At 36.1% G+C, this 19,190-nt stretch overlaps 1 protein-coding gene across 4 annotated transcripts in view; it reads right to left on the bottom strand.

Annotated features, from left to right (window-relative positions):
- Positions 1-19,190, bottom strand: part of LOC150109786 (uncharacterized) — a 1,408,745-nt gene that overhangs the window by 1,124,052 nt on the left and 265,503 nt on the right. The gene's annotated exons all lie outside the window — the stretch shown is intronic.

Below are 19,190 nucleotides of genomic sequence, written 5' to 3'. Positions count from 1 at the left end.
CTCAACATTCAGAAGTTAGAAACTACCTTAGTCAAGCCTTTGGACCCTTTCCAACATCTCCTCATCCTTCTGAAAACCAGGTGACCAAATCTGGGAACAATAGTCCATGTGTAGCCTAATCAAAGCCTTATACAATGGAACAAGAATCTCCCTACTTCTACAAGTCAGTGTCCTCCGCAATATTCCCAGAATGCCTTTGTGTTGTCTTCACAATTTTGGCTATGTGTCCTCTAAATATCAGATTCTTATCCACTATCATCCCAAGATCTCTTATTTCCTCCACCTCCAACAATATATCTTCACCAAGCATAAATTTTGCATCCCATTTTTGTTTTCCAAATTTAAAAACTTACATTTTCAAACATTGAACTCACATCCCCATTCCCGTGCCCAATGGCTCAATTTATTCAAGTCTTCTTGTAAGGCCACAACATCCTCTCTACTCTTTATGGTTCATCCCAACTTTGCATCATCTGCAAACAACTGAATATCTCCACTAGTGGCACACCCAGGATTTAATCTTGTTGATGGCAGAGTTGAATGGATAAAAATATTTTTAATGCAATGAATTTGCATTAAAAATAGTTTTATCCATTCAACTAAAATTTGTTATTCATTCATTTAATAAAATTCATTAAATAAAAGTAATTATTTGATTATAAAAATTCATTTAAAGAATAAAATCCAGTTTTCTTTTCTTTGTACAAAGCTCATGAATTATTTCAGTCGTAGTCACATTAATCTCTCTGTTTATATACAGCAAAGCCAGTCCGTTCAATCGTGCTTGTATCATGGTAGATCTTAAATAGGTTTTTAAAAGGTGTAAATTAGAAAATGACCGATCTTTCACTGATGCATGTTGTTACCGGAAGCGTTGCAAATATTTTTTAATAAGTTATAGATGTTAGGATATATCATTTTGTCACACTTTGAAACTGCATCAACAGCATTTTTGCATGGAGCTATTGCTAACAGCTTTTCAAATTTCTTATACCACAACTAGAATTCTGCGTTCAAAATTGTTGGAGTTGTATAAGGTAAATCACCGGCAAAAAATTCCCACAACTGACGAAACTCTTCCATTGCACTTGCTGTTGATGCATCTTTTCAATTAAGTAAAAAATTTTCAAAATTTTGCAGTGTCGAATGAAATATTCCTGAAGTTGAGTCAATATTTGGTCAATAAATGGAATGAAAATAGTTCTCCTGAAATACTCTTCTATAGAATCGGCTGGAATATTGGACCTTAATGTTTGTTTTGATGTAGTCATTGGCTTTTTAATGTCAATATTAAAATTATTGGCTTTTATACATGCTTCATCGTAAATATCTTTAAATGAAGAATCCGGTGTTTCACAAATGGTATTTAATTGAGCCACAACATCATGAACAAAATTTAGGGCAATTAAGAGGTCACTGTCAGATTTTTGCATTATTTTAGACAATGGTAAGGTGTATGCAAATATTTTTTGCAAGCTAAATAAAGATATTATAAAACTAAATTCACACAATGAATTATTCAAAAGTTTTGCATTAGAGGACGAGTCTCTGTCTTCCCAAGAAATGATTGTTTCAAGACTATGCATCATATAATTCCACCATGGTCATGATGGCTTCATGGTGTTCCACCCACCTAATCAGGCAAACTTGGCATAAGCTTATTTTCCACTTGGTTACTCTAATAAATTTAGTTTAATCCTTTATCCAAGTGTAAGCAAACAAAGTTTGCACCTGAAGTATCTTCAGGATTGAGGCAACTCGTAGTAAAGTGGACCAAGCTGTCATCACTCCTAGTCTCAGTATCTCCCATAATGCAAAGCACATCTCCTTGCAGACATGGATAATGCTATACATTAAGGGAAGGGCCACCACTACATAGACCAGTTTCGACCTTTATTGAGATCTCATCAGTGGGAGCCAGACCCAGAAGTGGTGATACTAAGGCGTAAGCAAGCAATGGAAAGGTCATATTTACTTATATGAGTTGCCAAAAGGTGTATCGCCTAATTATTAAATTACTCTGGATTTAGAGAAAGATGTTGGAAGTTTATTTTCCACTTGGTTAGACTATAATAAATTTAGTTTAATCCTTTATCCAAGTGTAAGCAAACAAAGTCTGTGCCTGAAGTATCTTTGGGTAGCAGTAAAATCTCTTGAGAAGAATGAAGTCAAATTCATAAGCTGTTGTGCCAACTTCCTCAAGCAGTACAGAAAGAGTTCAAAGGTGTGATGAGAGCATGGTCCACCTTTACTAAGAGTTGCCTCAGTCCTGAATATACTTCAGGTGCAAATTTTGTTTGCTTACACTTGAATGAAGGATTAAACTAAATTTATTATAGTCTTACCAAGCGGAAAATAAACTTCCAACATATTTCTCTAAATCTAGAGTAATTTAATAATATAATAAGGTGGTAGACCTTTTGGCAACTTGTATAAGTAAATATGATCTCTCCATTGCTTCTACCTTAGTATCACCACTTCTGGGTCTGGCTCCCACTGACGAGACCTCAATAAAGGTCAAAACTAGTCTGGGTAGTGGTCCTTCCCTTAATGCATAGCATTATATATATACATGTCTGCACGGAGATGTGCTTTGGATTATGGGAGATACTGAGACAAGGAGTGATGAGAGCTTGGTCCACCTTTACTATGAGTTGCCTCAGGCCTGAAGATATTTCAGGCGCAAACTTTGTTTGCTTATACTTGGATAAAGGATTAAACGAAATTTATTATAAACTTGGCAGAGTTTCTGTCTCTTAGTATCCGGTGTATATTTATCAATGTTGTCAAAAAGGACGTCCTGTCTCTTGGGTATTGAAGAAATTGTGTACCTTTTCAATTATGCCAATGCAATTTCTTATTTCAGTCACAGATACAACATTTCTAATTGCCAAATTCAAATTATGTGATGCACAATGAACATATAAAGCTTGTGGATATATAGCTGATATGTGAGATTGGACACCATTAACCTTTCTGCTCATTGATGCAGCACCGCAATAATCTTGCCCACGTAAATATGACAAATTGATGCCATAATTATTTAAGATTTCTAATATTTTGTCAGATAAGTTTTTTCCTGTAGTGCTTGTTACACGAACAAATTGTAAAAATTGTTAAACTTTGTTGTTATTTTCTTCATCTATATACCTGGCGGCACACAAGGAATGATGTTCAGTGGTAGAAATGTCACAAGTTTCATCGGCAAGAATTGAAAAACATTTTGTTGAATTAATTTTTTAGACCAAATGGTCCAAAATGATTTCATTACATGCATTTATAATTTATTTTGTATAATTTATATTCCAGCTAATGTAGGTAGCGTTTTTGGCAGAATGTTTAAAATGTTCAACCAAGTTTTCAATGCCTGCATCGATTCTCGTTCTTAACAAAGTTCTAAAATTGCCTTCATTGGCGATTGACTCCTGTTCAAATGAAAATTCTCCATAATCATGATAATTGAATACCATCTCAAATGTATATTTTGCTGACCACATAAAATTACTGTTTTTATAATCAGCTCTAATCATTTCCGATTAACTGCAGCTTGTGATTCACTATCTACATCAATTTGCCGATTGATTGGAATACATTTTCCATCTCGAATATTGTTTAGCCTTTCATAAGTCATAACAGCCGTGATATGATATTTTATTTTCTGATGATTATTAAATTTTTTAATGGCTTTATTCCAATTATAACCTTGCATAAGTAACTGCTCAGGTAATTCAGATTTAGATTTTCCAACATTAGCAGGTGCAAAAAACACACAATATTTACAGTTCACACTATTTTCAACTTGAGAGTACACAAGACGTGTAAATTTTTCAAACCATGTGTATTGAAAACTTCGGTTGTGAACTGCAGCACAGGTTGCAGCAAAATTAAAATTTGGTTCTGGTTTCCACAACTTTTTCACAATATCTAAATTATCGTCAGAATTAAATGTTTGTTCTTTCAACAATGTGATGTCGTGAGAATATTAATAACTAAGGAATACTTTCTTCTGGATAATTCGATGGTTTTGTCTGATCTACAACTGGGGAAATCGAATCCAAATCGGTATTGACAATATTAATAGCACCAACATGCTACTAACATTTGAATCATCCTTTTTTGGTTTTTTTGAAATAGCTCAATAAAATACTCTGCATACATTTTTCAGTCATAATTTGAAGCACAAAATCCAAAAGAATAAAATAAAATCTTTTACAAATTAACTTTAAAATGTTATTGAAGAATTTACTTACAGTAAAGGTTACTGTCCTGACTGAGTAATTTTGGAAGAAGAAAAACAATTGCCTTAAGATATCATTAAACATTACAAATAAGGCACTTCAGCAGCTACTTGGGCACTAGCAAGAGCCAGTCAGTGGTTTACACAAGGACAGTTGACCATGAGTCCATCTGATTTATCTTTGAGCAGTTTTAAAACTCCCTTTTGCTTTCCAATCATGACAGCCGCTCCATCAGATCCTAGGCCCACCAGATTACAAGTTTTTAAGCCCAGACTGTCAAGGGTTTCAATTACTTTGTTAGTTATAGTCTCAGCTTTGCCATCAATGATATTGCAAGTTGATACAAAACTAACCCCTGACCTCTACTCTAAGTTGACAAACATATTTAATGTACACAATCAGCTGTTTTAAAACTGAGATGTCTGTAACTTCATCACATAAAATGCTGAAATAATCTGCAGAATGCATATTTTTCAGTATTTCAGATCTAATTTCTGATGCTAAAATATCAATCAACTCTTGCATTATTCTTTCTGAGGTATAATGTGCATTTTTACCAACGTTAAGATGTTCTAAGTAGGAACAGCCCATAGCCTTGCAATGCTCAAGCAATTTTTCAAATAATGTAATATGTGGTAACTCATTTTTCGCTAACCAATACATAGATCTTAAAGTTCCCAGAAAAGCATCTCTCTGCAAGTTATTCAAAATTGAAATTGATTTTTCAATTTACCTTATTCCAGCTTCTTCTAGTTTTTTTTTTTTTTTTTTTTCAATTATATCTGAACAAGAATCAGTGTGTAACTTGCTTTGTTCATGGTCAACCAAGCTTTCTTTTCGAAGTCTTGTGCATGGCATAGTTACCCAAGTCACTTCCTTGTTTGCGAGTCGTCTCCTTCTGTATTTCATTATAATGGAACACATCATTCCATTATCTTTTAACCTAACCAATGGAATTTTTTAAACCACTCACTGTTAATACCTGATAAGCGGTGTTTAGACACACGTTTTACATTTGAAAGAGACTCTATAGAAATCGACGATTCTGTTGTTGGTTTGTGTCTTTGCTACTATGCTTATCAGTTTCATCTTTCTTAAAATAACTTAAGAGTGTGGTTTTCTGACTTGACTTTTTACTCATTATGGGGTAATTTAATAGATACAAAATATCATTGTTATTAAATTAATCAGAAAATCACTGAATCGTGCACTGACAGTAATACCCGAGATACATAACACTCGTTATGTCACAATTTTACTATTTATGAGTATTAATTAATAGGAATGGGAATTAATATTACTCGAGACTGACATCATAGTCCTCGAGAGTTTCGAGAATTCCCCGAGATCACAACTATATTTGATGCGCAGGCCTATTTTCTTTTACAAAATAAAATACTAAATACTCGACACATGATCTTCAGACACAAACCATTATTAAGAAAAATAAACGTAGATTTTTAACATCGATTTTTGCCTTCGATTCGAATTCGCTCAATTTTCACAGTTTATTTCTTTCAAACATCAAAATTATGTCTCTTTCGTAAAAGATCTTCTTTGCAACTGATACTGTTGTATTTGAGATCCCGATTTTTGTCTTCTTCTGCATACGGATTGGAGTGCATCAAAGTAAATATCTGAAGCTTTCAAGATTGGCTTGCAGTGCAAGAAATTGAGCTGGTCTCATGGGTATTGAGACTCTCCAGTTCGATTTGTCATCAATATTAATAAAAAAATGTCTAAAATTATTTTTCCATTCTTGCTCATTATTTAGCCATGTTAATTCACAACATTAATTAGCCGTGAGGCCAGTAAAACCAGTCGGGTGGTTTGCCCATTCAAAAGGTCCTGGGGAGAACATAGGCTATGAGATATTTTAATCACTTTTGTTATAGCTTGGAACTTTAACCCAGAATCCACCAGCACTCCCAATTCACTAGAAATCCATTAATTCCACACAGCTGGTAATCATTTTATCTCCTAATACAGGGCTTGAACTTTTTCCACTCATGACCCCTTTTCGCCAGAGAATTTTTTATGCAACCCTGTATATAGGTATATGAAATAGGTATACAAATCAAAAATTTACTGATAAGAAATCATAAAGAAATTTATTTTAAAACAATTCTTTGGTATGCATATAATTTTACCATTTATTAAAGATGAAAGCAAATTTCCATACTAATGAGATGGGTGTGCGTCTTTATTTTTACATAAAGAATTAAATCTTGGCTGAATATTTGATACCGCAGGACAGAGAACATCTTCAATGTTTTTCAGAGTCGATCGATATTTTGATTTTATAATCGTCAATGCTGAGAATGCTGCTTCGCATAAATATGTAGTACAAAATGGCAGAAGTACGTTTAGGGCCATTTTTCAGAAATGGTTGGAATTCTGTCCTAATTCCAAGCCAAAATTCATTTAATGATTTTTTAGGAAAATGAAGTTTTAAACCTGTGTCGCTCGATAACTTGGCAAATTATTATTATTCTATCATTGTATATGTGTGATCATTGTATATGTGTAAATATTTTAGAAATCAATAAAAAAATAAAAAATAAAATATTCAGGCTTCATGGAGTCAAGGGAATCATTGTGGGAGGTCCTTCCTAGGAAACACAAAGTCTATCATACCACTCCTTGAACTCACTAACCATTCTTGCTCTCACCACTCTATCAGGCAGTGCATTCCACGGTTCCACTACCCGCCATGCAAAGAAACCACTCCTCACCCTGTTGCTCACAGCTTCCTCTCGTACTTACCAGGGATGGCCCCTTGTCATTGCTCCTTCGTGCTGCTCCACCAAGTGAAATAACTCCCCAGTATCCACCCAGCTATTCTTATTGAACTCTGAAATTCTTATTGAACTTTTAATGGCAGATGACTGATGTTTTTGATTTCAACTGAGTATGATTTATGAACCCAATTTAGTTTTTTAGAATCAAAATTTGAAGGGAAGTATTTTGGAAACTGTGTCTTCAGGCACTTCAGGTGATCAATTATAACTCTTACAATTAAATCTTTGGGAAGGTTATTTTCAATTATAAAATCATGTATAGCTGTATAGAACTATTTTCCACCATATTCTTCTATATGTTAACTTTTTTAGTAAAACTTTCAATTTTATCTTTTAACATAAATATATTACAATTTTTTTCTTAAATCATTGAGCTTTTCGAAAATATCCAACAAATAACACAGTTTTGAAAGCCATAAGTCATTATGAAAACAATTAATTTCATCTTTCAATTTCATTAATCTGTTTAAACTTCACCCTCTTGAGAGCCACCTTACCTCTGCATGTAGTAATAAGCTTTTATAATCAGAGTCCATGTCTTTGCAAAAGGTTTTAAAACAGATGACTGTTAAGGGCAAGACTTTTAATGAAGTTAATGATTTTGATAGTATCGCAAAGCACAACATGGCACTCATAGCTAAATTTTTATGGCTATGAGTGCCTCCTGATGGATCATACAGTGAGTAAAAGTGATATGTTCATTTCCACCAGTGTTAATGTTTGCTACAAATCCAACATTCTCGCCTATCATTGCTCCAGCACTGTCTGTACAGACTCCAATGCAATTTTTCCACTGTAAACCTTTATTTGTGAAAAATACATCAACGTTAAAATATATATCTTCCCCTCTTATGTGCCCTTTCAAAGAACAACAAAACAATAATTCCTCGTGTATGCTTCCTTCATAAACATATCTTACATAAAGTAACGACTGTGCCATGTTAGAAATATCAGTTCTTTCATCTAACTGAATTGCAAACTTTAGTCTGCCCTTAAGCCTGGTAATAAGCTGCTGGAATTGGTCATTACTAATTTCAGAAATACTTTTGGAAACAGTATCACTCAATAACAGAATTTTATGAATTTCATCCCCCATAGTTTTTCCCGTAAACTATTTCTGACATTTTAATAGCAGCAGGTAACATGAGATCTTCTCTTATCGCATAGGGCTTTTTAGTTTTTGCACTTAAATAAGAAGTTTCGTAAGATGCAAGTAAAAACTTTTCGTTGACAGTAAAAAATTTCTGAAAACACTGTTTTTCTTTATTTGAAGATTTTAAAAGTAGTTCAAATTATTCCTCTGGTTTATTGCAGTATGCTGCATGCTTGTATTAAGATGTCGTTTTAGTTTAGCTGGGTTCATGCTCTCTGCAGCCAAAATTTCATCACAAATTAAAAAAGAGGTTTTCCCACACCATCATAATTGTTGAAAGTTTATTTTTCACTTGGTCAGACTATAATAAATTTAGTTTAATCCTTTATCCAAGTGTGTGCAAACAAAGTTTGCACCTGAAAGCATCTTCAGGACTGGGGTAAAGTGGTACAACACTGGGCAACTCCTTGCAAAGGTGGAGCAAGCTACCACACTCCTATCTCAGTATCTCCCATAATGCAAAACACATCTCCTTGCGGATATGTATAATGTTATGCATTAAGGAAAGAGCCACTACCCAGACTAGTTTTGCCCTTTATTGAATTACTCTGGATTTAGAGCAAGATGTTGAAAGTTTATTTTTCACTTCGTCAGAGTATAATAAATTTAGTTTAATCCTTTATCAATAGGAGGAGATGACCTTGCTAATGCTTCTGCCTGGTATCTCCACTTGGGCCTGGCTCTGACTGAAGAGACCTCAATAAAGGTCGAAACTAGTCTGGGTAGTGGTCCTTCCCTTAATGCATAACATTATACATATCCGCAAGGAGATGTGTTTTGCATTATGGGAGATACTGAGATAGGAGTGTTGGTAGCTTGCTCCACCTTTGCAAGGAGTTGCCCGGTGTTGTACCACTTTACCCCAGTCCTGAAGTTACTTTCAGGTGCAAACTTTATTTGCACACACTTGGATAAAGGATTAAACCATCATAATTATTAGAAGTAAATTCATATGCAAAAATGATTCGACATATTTTATTTTTCTTGTTAATTTAGATGTACTACAGCCTGGTTGCAAAAACTCTGCCACATTTTCATCAGTATTTTTACTTCTGTCTAAATTTAGGCACTTATCCATACCGAAAATTTTTTTTTTCGGTTATGACAGTAGGAAAATATTAAAAGTCTTTATTTTCCATAATTAAGCTATTATGGTTCTGTAAGAGCTGAAAACTTTGTATGTACAGTAAAAACACTGTAATTCATAACATGTAATAGTCTCGAATCTGAGCCAAGGAGTTTCTGGCAGCATTTGTTGGCGTGAACAGCATCCACAGTGCAAAGTATGCCTGTTGTGTGTTCAGAACCAAGGCCGCAGTGAAGTCACACGATGCAACACAGGCGAGTGTTGCCAGAAACACCTCGAATTCATTACGCATTTGATTTTGAATTAATTTTTGGTCGTTGTACACTAAGAAACCTTTTACTATTGCCAAATTTTTTAAAACCCCCCACATTCAGTTATGCTAAATAAGCTAAAAGCTTCTTAAACTGTGGGTGATGACCCCATATGGGGTTGCGACCCACAGTTTAAGAAGCTTTGCCCTAATACATAACCTTGCACTTTCACATTTAACTGATAGTCATACTTCTTTGCTCATGCTATTAGTCTATATATCATCCCGCAAGATCTTCATATCGTTCGCATTAACTACTGCCCTACCAAGTTTTACATCATCAGCATATAACTGAATATTTTCCCTCAGATCAATTCCTATATCATCAACATACAAGCTAAATGGCAGTCGTCCAAATACAGAAGCCTGTGACACATCACTAGTCACGTACCTTCTCCGGGACTTAATCCCACCATAAATAAACTACCATATATTATTGCGTTTAATGAGAAAAATTTATGGTAAAAAAACTACTTAAAGTTAGGGTTCGCATTATATGCGTATCCTAAAAAATATAACATCTTATTAGACTTGCACACACAATATATACTACCTAATGCCTATGCAACCAAATCTACTTGACCCATTCACATTTGGTGACCGAGTGCGCATCGTATCTGCGCATAAAGCTACTTACATTACTGGTTATATGCGCAGATACGATGCGTGCTCCATCGCCGAATGATAGAGCACAGTTAGGTATATCGGTTTAACCACAGTTCATTTTAAATATTATTCATTAAACAAACCTAGCCTGAAAATGAGCCAACAGAAACGTAAACGTTCATCTTTTGAAGCAGGATTTAAATTGCGTGTCGTGCAGTTTGCAGAAGAACATAATAACAGTGTTGCTATGAGAGAATTTGGTGTAGCAGAGAGTAATATTAGACTTTGGCATAAGCAAAGAGACAGTCTTGTAAAAATCCCCAAAACGAAAAGTGCCCGTAGTGGAGATGTAGCATCCTTTCCAGAACTCGAAGAAGAGTTAAATGAATGGATTTTGACACAACGACAAGATAGCATTATAGTAACAAGAAATGCAATTCGTTTTCGAGCTCTACAACTCAAGAATGGTAAATTCAAGGACACACCAAGTATTTCATCTTTTCTTGCTTCACCTGAGTGGTGCATTGATTTACAGAATGCAAAGCATTAACATTACGACACCGAACAAAAATTGCGCAGAAGCCAAAGTAGCTTGAAGCAAAAGTGCAGTCCTTTCATAAATGTATCATAAAATTATGGAAGTGTCATGGATATGAACTTTCCATAATTGGCAATATGGATGAGACGTCCATGTACTTTGATATGCCTAGGAATCGAACAGTAAACTCAGTTAGTGAAAAGGGCATCTTCATAAAAACAACAGGACATGAAAAAACGCATTTTACTGTTGTTCTAGCATGTATGGCAGACGGAATCAAATTAAAGCCGACAGTGATATTTAAAAGGAAGAAAATTTCAAAGCATATGAAATTTCCACCAGGTGTAATTGTTCGCACCAATCAGAAAGGTTGGATGGATGAAGAAGGTGTACAATTGTGGCTGGATCAAGTATGGAACATAAGTCCAGGTAGCTTGTTACATCAACAAAGAATGCTAGTCTGGGATATGTTCCGGATTTAACAGAGGCAAGCAAAGAGAAAGCACGTGAGCTACGTACAGACCTAGCAGTCATACTGGGTGGTCTAACTTCCGTTTTGCAGCCGCTTGACGTCAGCTTGAATAAGCCATTTAAAGATCGCTTACGTGAAAAATGGAGGGAATGGATGTCATTTGGTTTGGTGAATATGACAAAGGGTGGGAATTTTCAGAAGCCTGAGATCACCAGCTGGGTTAAAGAAGCATGGGATTCGATACCATCTGAAATGATTCGACGCTCATTTCTTAAGTGTGGAATAAGTAATTCAATGGATGGATCCAAAGATCACGTCATATACAAAAGCGAGGATGATGCACAACAAAATGGAGAGCATGAAGACAACTGCTACACTGATGACCAAATCAATGATTACAGATGAATTTATAAATGAAATATTTGATGACTCAAAAGATGAAGAAGAATTTAAAGGATTTTGACATTTTGTTTTAAAATAAATATTTCTTTCGTTAATTTGTATTGTATTATTTATAATGTTATGAAACAAGATTAACAGATCGCATTATACATGGACATGGCATTTTAGGGTTAGTTTTCAAACAAAATTTCTAGTTCGCATTATACGCAATAATATACGGTACTTTCTGATGTCGATCCACTCCATCGGGGGCTCTGTTTGAGATACTCAGAATAAACCATCTAGTCAAAGGCACTGATAGTTCCCTAGTATCATTATCATAATATATGAGCTGATATCGCATAGCTGCATTTATATCAAAAGTCTGTAATACAGGATGATTCAAAAGTTGTGCACATCAAAGTTGAAGCTGAGCTTTACTGAAGTGTTTCAATTCTAATTATTTGTTTCACCTACAGATGGCACCCTAGGACTATTGGCCACTATTATGTAATCTAACCACCATGTTTTGGATATTGGGAGTCCATTATGTAGTTTTGTTTGAGGAAAGCGAAATGGTACTTTCTCAGGAGCAACAAATTGTTATCTTGAAATGTTATTTGCTTATCATTGTTATGCAAATGTTGTGGAGGAGTTTTGTCAGAAGTATCACAACTCTGTTGTTCCTCAAAATTCGACATTTATGAGATTAATCAAATGCTTTCGGGGAACTGGATCAGTTGCAGACAGACAGTGGCATGAAAGATCTTACATTTTGATTGAGGCCAAAATGACTGCAGTACATGATGTGTTGCAGCATTCACCTTGAAAGATTCTTAGAAAACTCTCTGCACAGACAGGCATGTCGTATGGTAGTATTTAGACACCAAACAATTACAGCTTCATCTATACCACGTTCATCAAGTTCAGAAATTGAAGCCAGTGGATAAAGAAAACATACTGTGTACTGTAGGTGGGTTTGATCATCTGTTGAACAAAATGGAGTTCACAAGCTGAACAATGTTTTCTTCAGTGACGAAGCATAGTTCCACCTAAGGGGATACATCAAAAACCAAAATAACAGAATTTGGTCATCTGAAAATACTCATGGAAGTTTTTTCACTTAGCTATGCTACCAATTATATATTTGGTTTAATCTTATTATCCAAGTGTAAGCAAACAAAGTTTGCACCTGAAATATTTTCAGGACTGGGGCAACTTGTGGGAAAGGTGGTATAAGTTCTCATCACTTGCCTTAGTATCCCATAATGGAAAGCACATATCCTTGCAGACATGTATAATGCTGTGCATTAAGGGAAAGGTCACCACCCAAACCGGTTTCAACCTTTATTGAAGTCTCATCAGTGGGAGTCAGACCTAGAGGTGGTGATACTAAGGTGGAGTAATGGAGAAGTTATATTTCCATATGCCAGTTGCCAAAATGTGTCACACCTTATTATTAAAATTCTCTGGATTAGAGATGAGTTGATGGAAGTTTTTTCACTTTGCTATACTATCAATTATATATTTGGTTTATATAACTTCTCCATTACATCCACATTAGTATCACTACCTCTGGGTCTGGCTCCCACTGATGAGCCCTCAATAAAGGAAGAAACTGGTCTGGGTATACATTGACATTATATATGTCAAGCATTGATGTAGTGGAATTTTTCAATGAACACTTTATTGGAATATTTCGTACTGGAGGGGTCAGTTTCAATACTAGAGGGATAGGGCAGGTTCGAGGTTTAGAGGTACAGGAGGAGAATGTGTTTCAAATACTTGGTACTCTGGATATCAGTAAAGCTGTGGGTCTGGATGGTATTTCACCACGAGTTTTGAGAGAATGTTCTAGGGAACTGACAGTGCCTTTGACCTGGCTTTTCAAAAGTCTGGCTGCAGAAAAGGTGCCCATGGAATGGAAAGAAGGTAAGATAGTGCCATTGCATAAGGGTGGTAGCAGACTGGAAGTGTCTAATTATAGGACAGTTTGTGTGTCATCAGCAGTTGTTAAGACCTTGGAGAAAGTAGTGAGGGACCGTGTACAGCAGTAGGCAGATGAGGGTGGTGTTATCCGAGAGAGTCAACATGGATTTCTCAATGACATTGTCAGTGGATTGCAAGGGGTTATTCAGTTGTTTGCAGATGATGCGAAGCTGGGAAGGATTATTAGTAATAGTGCAGATGTGGTAGCCCTGCAAGAGGATTTGAAGAAGATAGATAGATGGGTAAATGAATGGGGGTCAGTTTAATGCAGCAAAATGTAAGGTCTTGAGGTTTGGGATACATCGATGGGATGCTCTATACTCTGTGGGAGGAGTTATACTGGAGAAAACAGGGGAGACAAGAGATCTGAGGTTGATGCTTGATAGAAATCTGAAATGTAGGGGACATATTGCAAAGATGGTGAAGTTAACACAGAGGATTGCTGCAATAATGAGAAGGACACTGACCTGCAGAGATAAAAGGGTTATCATTCCGTTGTATAAGTCTCTGATCAAACCACACCTAGACTATTGTTCTCAGATTTGGTCCCCAGGATTTGAAGGGAATAAATGAACTGTGTAAAGGGTACAAAGGCAGATAAGAAAGATGGTTTCAGGACTGTACCATGTTAGTTATGAGGATCGGCTGAGGGAATGTGGACTGCACAGTTTGGTGGATAGAAGAAGGAGAGGTGATATGATTGAGACTTTGAAACTTTGAGAGGTGGTTACAGGGTTGACACTGTGGAGTTCTTTCGCTTGGTTGAACAGCAGGAAGGAGTGATGACAAGAAGCCAGCCCTGGAAGTTACGAAAGGAAACTGTTTGCAAGAGGGTGAGGAGTGGTTTCTTTGCATGGATGCTGGTTGAACCATGGAATGCATTGCCTGATGGAGTGGTGAGAGTGAGAATAGTCAATGAGTTTAAGGAGTGGTATGATAGACTTTGTGTTTCTCAGGGGAGACCTCCCCTCGATGAGTTTTGATAGACTTTATGTTTCTTAGGAAGGACCTCCCACGATGAGTCTTTTGACTCCATGGAAGCCTTAATAATAATAATGATTATTATACTTGCTTTAGTATCCCATGATGGTATGCATTATGGGATACTAAGGCAAGTGATGAAAACTTATACCACCTTTGCCATGACTTGACCCAGTCCTGAAAATATTAGCAGCAGTATATCACATTGGTCGAACTGTACTCCAGGAGATTGATGAGGCCAGGGACTTGGGATTGTTGGTGGATAGGGAGTTGAAGTTTAGGAGTCACATTGCAAAAGCGCCTAAATCAGCTCATCAAATCACTTGGATGCTGAAGAATACTTTGACGAGCAGAGATAAGCAAGTTATTGTTCCTCTGTATTGAGCCTTGATAAGACCCCATTTCAACTACTGTGCCCAGATCTGGTCACCTAGGTTTTTTCTTCTTGATGGGGAGAAGGTTGAGAGGATCTAGAGGCGAGTGACCAAGATGATAGTAGGTTTATGGAATGAACTTTATGAAAACAGGTTGAAGATTTGTGGGTTGCAGAAATTGGTTGATAGGCAGAAAAGGGGAGATATGATTGAGACATTCAAATTGTTGAAGGGTTTCTATAGGATTAATTCAGAGGATATTTTTGAGAACAAAACTAGTGGTGGGAGGACTAGGGACATCCATGAAAGCTGGGCAAGAGTATGGTTAGTAAGGGTGCTAGAGCTGGGTTTTTTACTTTTAGAGTGGTGACTGAGTGGAATAAGCTGCCAGAGTCTGTTGTGAGTGCTATGACAGTGAATGAGTTCAAGGCAATGATAGATACTGTGTGAATGTCGAATAGTTGTGATGGACATGATGTTTAGGGCTTCCCACGATGAGTCTAAGGACCTTTCGAGTCGCCCGTAATAATAAATAATAATAATAAAAAAATAAAGTGCAGGCTAGAAAGGTGACAAGCATTGTAAAGAAAGAAAAGTATGAGAGGAGACTGGCTTGTCAGGCAAAAGTTAATCGAAGGGAATTTTTCAGTTATATGGTAAGCAAGAAAGAAAAAGAATAATTATAGCAAGTTGAAATTGGTGGATAGTCATGGCAGTAGAATAACAGTTGCAAAGGATATAATGGAATTATTGAATGAGCACTTTATCATGTATATCATACTGGTGTAAATGATGTGGTGTAATTTATAGAAGGAAGGTACATATTAGAGAATAGGGGCTGCAAGAATAGAGGTGTAGAAGATGTTGGTTGGGATAGATGTTAATAAGGCTGTGGAAATGGTCAACTTATCACGATGTATTCTTAAGGAATGTGCACAACAGTTTGTTATGCTCTTGACTTGGTTATTTAATGAAAGTCTTGCAATGGGTAGGCAAAATAGTACTACTCCAGAAGCATGGTTCTAGGAGAGAAGTTTCCAATTATAGATCAGTCTGTATAACTGCAATTGTAGTATTCAAGGTATTGGAGAGATTGGTCAGGAATAGAATATAGAATTGGGTTGATGGACATAGCATTCTTTATGATGGTCAGCATGGAGTTGTAAAGGATAGGTCTTGTTCTAGCAATCTGCATTCATTTTATGATAAGGAAATGAGTGTGTTAGATAAGGGAAAATCATACACAGTGTACATGGATAATATACTGATTAGATGGATCAGAGATCGGCTCCCAGAATGATACCAGCAAGTTGTGTATGATGAAGCAGCGTCTCAATAAAAAAAAAAGGAGGGTAACCAGTGGTGTGCCTCAGGGTTCTGTTCTTAGACGGCTGCTGTTTAACTTGTTTGTAAATTATATATCATGTAGACTGACTGGGGATCTTCAGTTGTTTGCTGATGATGCAAAGTTGGGGAGAAATACTAGCAGTACTGCTGATGCTAATTCCCTTTACGAATAAATATTTTTGACTTGGATAAAGGAGTGGGGGAGTTGTAATTTAAATATTATTGAAACTTGCACACCATAAGTGCAAGGTGCTGCATTTTGGAGTGTAGAAATATAAGGTTGTGTACTATACTGACAGTACCATACTGCCAGAAGCAGATGAGATTCAAGATTTGAGAGTGATGGTTCACAGAAGACTGAAGTTCAGAGGGAATATTGCATGTGTTGTGACGATTGTATATCATAGTGCTGTGCTGCTATGATAAGAAGTACTCTAACATGTGGGGATAAGGAAGTGGTTGTGCCAATGTAAAAAGCACTAGTCAAACCAAACTTGGACTATTGAGCTCAAATGTTGTCACCTAATTTTCAGTGTGATGTGAAAACATTGGGAGGGTCCAGAGACAATTGACTAAGACAATATCTGGACTTTGGAATACTGGCTATGGAGAGAGGTTGAAGAAATGTGAATTGCAGTGTTTAATGAATAGGAAGAAGAGAGTTGATATGATAGAGACAGTTTAGTGAGAGGACTTCACTGGATTAATCCAGGTGGGATTATAAAAAGAGAAGAAAGCAAGAGGTAAAAAAAAACCATAAACCATCCCTGAAAGTTATGTAAGAGTGTGGTGAAGAGGGGAGATGTGAGGAGTAGATTTTTTACATGGAGAATTGTCAGTGAATGGAATGTATTACCAGAATGTGTTGTTAATGGAGGGAGAGTTAAGGATTTTAAGATTTGTCATGATAAATATGTTGTCAGTTAAGTGACCTCCTCTGATGAGTCTGCTGACTCCATAGAGGGTGCAATAATAATAATCTTCCTAGGCAATTTTGCTATGAGCAATAACCTAATGCAAATTATACATCTACCTACACAAATTCCTAATAACTGTCTTCCCTCTTCAAATACTCTGGATCTCTTTTTGGCCAGTTATCCTTCTAGATATGATGTAGAGTTTATCTCTCCTCCCTCTCTCTCAGAACAAACAACCTTCCTTAAACCACTCCCAACCTCACATCCTCTGGTAGTAATCAAAGCCAATATCGATGATAGAATTTCTACTCCTTCTTTTCTTAGTCTGACTAATGATTCAGCTAATCCAATCCTAACAATTGCCCCAAATGAATCATAGAAATTATCCTCACTGCATGAAAGCCTTCACTCCTAATACTACCCAAAATCCTCATCTGCTTTTCAAGTCCTGGTTCAACATAAAGTGTGCAAGAGAAAGTGTAGGAGAAAAAAATCATCTTACTGCATCAAGAACTTCAGCTTCATACTCTGTTTATACTACCAAAGCATACAACTAATGCACAATAGTCATCAGCAGATCCAAATCACATTTTATAAATGCCAACAACAGAAAACTTGCCTCCTCCAAAGAGAAGCCATGTCTTCTCATCCCCTGATAAGGCTGATGGATGCTACTTCTACACACTTGTTCTTCCACCTCTCTCTTATCATGATGGTACTACTGTTACTTCACCCAACGATGAGCTGTTCTCCCAGTATCACTCTTTTGCTTGAACTCCTGCATAGATGACCAATTGAAATCACCTCATACCATACCATACCAGAATCAAGCACCGTATCCCTCTTGTTGTTTTTCACACCCTTAGACACTAAAAGGTCTTCTGGTACTGACATCATTTCTCTAATTGTTCTCAAACACCTGTCCTACATCATATCTGCAACTGCTTCTATGTATTAGGATAAGTACAGCTATGCTGGTACTTATCCTAATACACTATCCACCCCATCTTCTGTGAAACAGCCTTCCTTACAAAGTATCCCCAAACCACTACAACTCTTCAAAAAAAAAAAAAAAAAAAAAAAAAATACTCACCTGCCCCCAAGACATGGCACTAATCTTATAGATCCTTTGCCCTCTAAAAAAAAAAAAAAAAAAAAAAAAAAAAAAAAAAAAAAAAAAAAAAAATCCTCACCTGCCCCCAAGACATGGCACTAATCTTATAGATCCTTTGCCCTCTAGTGTATGGGATCAATATAACATATATATATATATGGGAATAAATTTTTAACTTGGGTATATTGTATATTGTATATTAGGATAACCAAGCAATTTTATATGCTTGGTTATTTTAGCTCCTAATCCCAAGCATGCAAACAATTAAGTTTGCGCCTGAAAGAAAGTTCAAGTCTAAAGATGGTACAACACCTGTGCAACTCATTGTAAAGGTGAGTAAAGCTCTGATCACTATTCTTAGTATTTTCCCATAATGTAAAGCACATCTCACTAGAAGATGTATACTGCAATGCATTATGGGTGGGGTCACTACCCAGACCGGTTTCAACCTTTTTTGAGGTCTCCTCAGTGAGTAGCTAGACCCTAAATACCAAGGTTTTAGTAATACAGAGCGTTATCAACTTTACCTATATAAGTTGCAATAAGGTGTATTAAGCTTTAATAAAAATCTCTGGAGGAGATATTGATGGGAATAAATTTTTAACTTGGGTATATTGTATATTAGGATAACCAAGCAATTTTATATGCTTGGTTATTTTAGCTCCTAATCCCAAGTATGCAAACAATTAAGTTTGCGCCTGAAACAAAGTTCAAGTCTAAAGATGGTACAATGAGTTGCACAGGTGTTGTACCATCTTTAGACTTGAACTTTCTTTCAGGCGCAAACTTAATTGTTTGCATACTTGGGATTAGGAGCTAAAATAACCAAGCATATAAAATTGCTTGGTTATCCTAATATCCTAATATATATATATATATATA

Source organism: Typopeltis vanoorti, chromosome 1 (assembly GCF_054136105.1).
Source record: "Typopeltis vanoorti isolate ZY-2024b chromosome 1, IOZ_Tvanoo_1.0, whole genome shotgun sequence".
NCBI lineage: Eukaryota > Metazoa > Arthropoda > Arachnida > Uropygi > Thelyphonidae > Typopeltis > Typopeltis vanoorti.
Note: the sequence above shows the minus strand (reverse complement) of the source record. Positions and strands in the feature narration are given on the sequence as shown.